Source organism: Alligator sinensis, unplaced genomic scaffold, assembly GCF_000455745.1.
Source record: "Alligator sinensis unplaced genomic scaffold, ASM45574v1 scaffold1029_1, whole genome shotgun sequence".
Classification (NCBI taxonomy): Eukaryota; Metazoa; Chordata; order Crocodylia; family Alligatoridae; genus Alligator; species Alligator sinensis.
Window position 1 is genome coordinate 769,918 of NW_005842425.1, and position 5,894 is coordinate 775,811.

General features: G+C 48.2%; 1 protein-coding gene across 1 annotated transcript in view; it reads left to right on the forward strand.

Annotated features, from left to right (window-relative positions):
• FAT4 (FAT atypical cadherin 4) overlaps nt 1-5,894 on the forward strand; it is a 252,930-nt gene that overhangs the window by 4,085 nt on the left and 242,951 nt on the right. The window lies entirely within an intron of this gene.

Here is a 5,894-nt window from a genome sequence, read left to right on the forward strand (position 1 = left end):
CTGACTCCATACATGTCATCCAAATCATATCCCTTTTTGGGATTCTTTTAATACAAAAAATATTATTTAGATTTGCTTAGCTATCTTTAGGACACCCAATGAGTCTTTTACTAGGTGATGCTTATGCTAGCCTGTTAAATGCATAAGTTCATAGATTCATAGACATTAGGACTGGAAGCGACCTCAGAAGATCTTCAAGTCCAGCCCCCTGCCCTAGGGGCAGAAGTCAGCAGGGGTCATAGGATCCCAGCAAGATAAACATCCAAAGGTCTCTTGAAGGCGTTCAAGGTAGGTGCTTGAACCATCTCTGGTGGCAGTCTACTCCAGATCTTGGGGGCTTGGACAATAAAGAAGTTATTCCTTATGTCCAGCCTTAAATGGTCATGGATGAGTTTGTGACCTTTCGATTTTTGTCATCCCTTGGGGCGATCTGGTGAACAAACGTTCCCCCAGATCCTGGTGAGCACCCCTGATAAACTTATAGGCAGTCTCCAGATCACCCCTGAGCCTGCACTTTTCTAGGCTGAAGAGTCCCATAGCTCTCAGCCTCTCATCATAAGGTTTGTTTTCCTGACCTCCGATCATGCGTGTGGCTCTCCTCTGAACTCTCTCAAGCTTTTCCACATCCTTTTTGAATTGTGGAGCCCAAAACTGGACGCAGTACTCCAGCTGGGGCCTCACCAAGGTCGAGTACAACGGGAGAATGATGTCTTGGTATTTGCTTGAGAAGCATCTATGGATGCAAGCCAGCATTTTGCTCACTTTACCAGCTGTAGCATTACATTGAAGGCTCATGTTTATCTTGTGGTCAATCATGACCCCCAAGTCCCTTTTATCTGTAGTGCTAATCAGTGTAGCATGCTTATAGGCTCAGCAGTGCTGCAGGTTTTTCTTCCCAAGGTGGAGAACCTTGCATTTTTCGGTGTTAAACACCATCAGGTTCTCATCCACCCATTTCCTGAGCCTGTCAAGGTCAGCCTGGATCACCTTCCTGTCCTCAGGTGTGGATGCTTTACCCCAAAGTTAGGTGTTATCAGCGAACCTGGCAAGTCCGCTTCTGACTCCAATGTCCACATCATTAATGAAGATGTTGAGTAGTATAGGCCCAAGGACAGAGCCTTGAGGGACCCCACTGGTCACAGGGCACCATGATGATTGACTTCCGTCAACCACCACCCTCTGGGTCCTGCCACGGAGCCAATTACCCAGCCAGCAGATCGTGGTGAAGCCAAGGCTGCAGTTGGCCAGTTTTGCTAAGAGGTGATCATGGGATACCAGATTGAAGGCTTTTTTTAAAGTTAAGACATATGACATCAATTTCTTCTTCCTGGTCATAAAAGGAAATAAGATTGGTCAAGCAAGACCTACCTGCAACAAACCCGTGCTGGCTATCCCTCAGGATGTTGCCATCGGCCAGTCTGTTAATCTTTTTTCTAAGACCTTCCCCAGGATAGAGGTCAGGATGATGGGCCTGTAGTTTGCCAGATCCACTTTCCTCCCTTTCTTGAAGACAGGTACCACACTGGCCTTCCAATCTTCAGGCACTTCATCGGAGCGCCAGGGGTTCTCGAAGATCCATGTCAGGGGCTGAGCTATGATGCTAGCCAGCTCCCTGCTCCCTGGGGTGCAAAATGTCAGGGCCAGCTGACTTGAAGGTGTTCCGCCTCTCAAGGTGTTCCTTCACAAGGTCAGCATTGATGGAGAGTAAGGAATCTCCCTCACCTGGCCTTCCCGTCCTGTAATGGGCAGGGGCGTTCCGTGGGACTGGTTAAAAAATAAAATTAAAGATTATATTATATAGATCGGGGTGGCCAACCAAGTGGCATAGGTAGCCTGTGTGTGTGACACGTGGTGGACTGAGGAGGCAACAAAGTGGCATATAGGACAGGGAGCAAAAAATAGAGTGGCAGATGGGGTAAGTGGCATTTGGGAAGGGTACAATGCAAATTTGTGGCATACCTGCCAAAAAAGGTTGGACCCTCACACTGTATAGACTGCATTTATCTTGACTTGTGACTTGACTTTGTTTATTTAGATAAGGAAACAAATGAAAAGGTCCAACACAATAGCTGCCTGCAGTATGGGCACTGTGGGAAATATTGAACGGCCAAACAAACACAGCCTGGAAGCACTAATCCAATTCGGTTATCCACAGTCTCCTTTTACTTGCCATTACTTGTGGCCCTTTATCTCTGAAGAGCTCCATTCTGAAAAGAACATGATCAAGTGTGTACTGCTTTAAGCTTATAGTGGAACTGGCTTCAGGCATGTATGTGCAAAAGAGATTTCTGGAGTAGTTAATTACCTGTAATATCACTTCACATTCAGGAATAGAATGAGCCATTTCTCTGAAGTTTGCTCTAAGATTTATACTTGCTCTTCCTCCTTCATTCCAGATGTGAGAAAACAACACTGTATTTCTGGGATTTTATCCTCATACTACACAAGAATAACAATTTTCTTTGGACTTCACCTTATTAATATTCTTTTCATCTTCCATCCTTTACCTCTATCATTTCTTCTTCCATCAGGTAAAGGAATCTCTCCCTACTTTTGCTACTTTTCTTAAGAATGAAATGAAATTAAATGAAACAGTTACGTTTTTTCCAGTAGGTTTACCTTATTGGTGTAGTTCAGTGGCTCTGAACCTTTTTACACTCAAGGCACCTATTGATAGACTCAAGGTACCCATCAGAAAAAAATATCTGATTAATTTTCACTCAGTTTGACTACAAAAAAATATACAGAGTGAATCTTCTATTTTAAGTTGCTCAGAAAGACCACAATAGGTAAGCTGTCTTTAACACTGATTCCTATTTGACATCTCTGGGATTATCTTGTGAATCATAGTTGTACCCTTAACAGTGCTAACATTGCATGGCATCACATGGCACCCCTGAATCGCAAGAGACTCCAGGGTGCCATGGTACTCTGGTTGAGAATCACTGATTTAATTGCTAATGACATTATAATAACAGCTGGGGTTAAACTGATGCATTTAATCAATTATAAATGATGTTTTTTGCTCCCATATGCATTCCTGGCTATGTAGCCATGTCCAGATATTTATACTAAAACAATATTGCATACAGTTTAGGACTAACCCTGCCAAAAACTTTCTTTAAGCAACTGTCTCTTCAGAATAAGTGCTTAGTAGGATAAGAAGATACTTATTGTGAAATCGAAATTACATATTAACGAAAAGATGCGATTCATAGATTCCTGCATATTTTCTTTTCCCTCTCTCCTGCTATCCCAAGGTAACAAAGAGGAAATAGCATTGCAATAGGAGCCTCCTGGTTTTGCAAGAAAATTTGATAGGAGACAACGCAGAAAAATCTGTATTAACGAAGGGACGCCAGAGGGCACTCTCTGCCTACAATTGAAATACTTCTTGCTGCCTAACTTATCTGCAGTACAACCATACTGAGGGTCAGGGCAGTGGAAATGCTGACACTTAAAATCTGCATTACTGTACTTAATTCACATTTGATTATTGTGAGCATCCACTTGATTTATTTAGAAGGTTATTGCTGCACAGCTGAACATCTTCTTGGGGATAAAATGAACCAACCACAGCTGACTCCCTGATTTCCTAAAGATCCCATTTAAACAAAGAAGTGCAGCGCTTGTGGCCATCCACACCATTTTTGATATTTATGATCAGACACACCTTTGTAACTCACTTTGCTTCCACATAATGAGACTAGTTGCACTGCCCAGACTGTTTCAGTTAAGGACATATTAATTTTATTAGGGAACCAAAGGGGGGCTCTTGGGTGGGCCCTGAGAAGTAGTTACATAGGGAGTTCCTTTACTTCTCTGTTCAATGACCTAGAACAGTGGTGCCCAACCTTTTTCCCCCCTCAGGCCAGATGGACAGTGCTCAGTCTGTAAGTGGGCCAGATCCTGCTGGTTGGTTGGGTCTGGCATACAGGGCACGGAGGTAGGGCCTAATCCAGGCATTGAGAGGGGATCAGGAAGCAGCCTGGCCCCTATCCAGCTGTGTGGGGAGGGATGGGGGAATGGTGGTATTACTTGCCACTGCTCCCCTGCCAACACATTTCCTGACCTGCAGGGAGCACTGCAGGCCAGATGCTGCGACTCTGCAGCTTGCATTTGCTCCACAGGCCAGAAGTTGAGCACCCCAACCTAAAACAATTATTTAAAGGACATCAGTAGCTATTGAGCACGTGAGTTATGGGATGCAACCTCTCAGACATAACTTCCTAGCCCTTAAATGCTGGAGGCTGCAAGTGAGAGAGGAAGAGCAAGGGGGAAACTCCCCCACCCCCAGTCATATCCAGTTCAGTCTCCCTCTCAACATCTGCTCTCTGACACAGGACAAGTTGGATGTACGGTCTGATGTGGCGAGTGGCTGGTCTTATGTTCTCTCCGCACTCAGCCTCACAGTTTAGAGGGTGAGCAAAGCTAACTGCAGGACCAAACCTGCCAGCGACCCTCACATCTCCCTTCTACCAGTGGCACGCAAAGCCTCTAAGTCTGGTCTCCTCAGCCAAGGAGGAGCAGGGGCACCTGTAGCAAGTTAACGAAATCCAGCCTAGGGGGCATGGGGGGCAATGACAGCCCTGCTAACACAAAACAGAACAAAAAGAAACAGGAGGGAAAAAAAAACCCCAGACTCAAAACAAAACCCCAAATCAGAACAAAATGCTAGGTCTGGCTTATTGTTGGCCCAACTCCTTTAGCCTTACAGCTCCAGTAAGGGAGCAGGTCAATGACTGCAGGGCTTCTCCCTTTGCCAACCCTGTCTCTGGCAGGGGATGGGAGTCGTTCTGAACCTTTTGACTGGGACAGACAATGCATAAACCGGTTTGACCCAAACCAGTTAAGTCTGATACTACCTTCAACCAGGTTTACACAAACTGGTTTCAGCCATTTTCAAACTGATTTATGTGCACTGAACATCTGTCCTGTTACAGGTTTAAACCCGTTTCTGATCACTTGAACTGGTCTGTGTCCCTAGCCTTTGGGTACCAGGACCCATTTGGAAACATCTCCAGACCCAGAGCCCATCACTCCTGAGCTGTCGGACCCCACTGCCACAGTGTATCAGGCAGGGAACAAAGCTCAGGCAGCTCCTGGGCAGTGTTCTCTCTAAGTCAGTGGCGACATGTAAGGGGTGCATGGGGGTGCACGTGCACCCCCTGAGAGCACCGGTGCACCCCCTGACAGGCTGCACTCACTGCTTAGGCAACAGGCAGGGGGGGCAGGTGGTAGCACTGGTGCCTCCCCTGCAAGCTCCGGCCGGGGAGTGCTTGGATGGAGCCCCGCAGCCCCTTCTGGGAGATTTCTATGGTGAGATGTGTGGGGGACCCCCCAGTCCCTGACTGGCTGCTGGGGGGGGGGAGGCACATGCCCCCCCTGACGGGCACCAGTCGTCCATGCTCTAAGCTATGCCAAGCATGAGCCACTGGTGTCTCCTGCATCTGGGGGGGCACCTATCGAAGCTGCGACGGCGGTGGCCCTGTCAGGGGGCACGAGCCCTGCCGACAGCATTAGTGTCGGCCGTCAGGCAGGGCAATGGTCAGGGGGGCACGTGCACCCCTATGCCCCCTGCTACCAGTCGCCTGTGGCACCAAGGCAGAATCAATTCAGTCCAGGCAGCTTCGTGGAGGGGACACGCTGCCCCTGGAGCTCTGCCAGGGGAAAGCCTCGGGGGCTGTTCCTCTTTTAAAAGAGAGCCCATTTGCAAAGCGCTCACGTCACCCTTCCGTATCTCGCCTCGTCGCCCACTTTGGACACGCAGGCCCCCCCCAACCTTCGCCGGGACGCCGCGGCTCGGCCCCTGCGGCCAGAGGACTGCGGGGCGCTCGGGCTCGGGCGCTCCCCCCGGTGCAGGAGGCGGGCGCCGGCCGTGTGGGGAGCGGAGC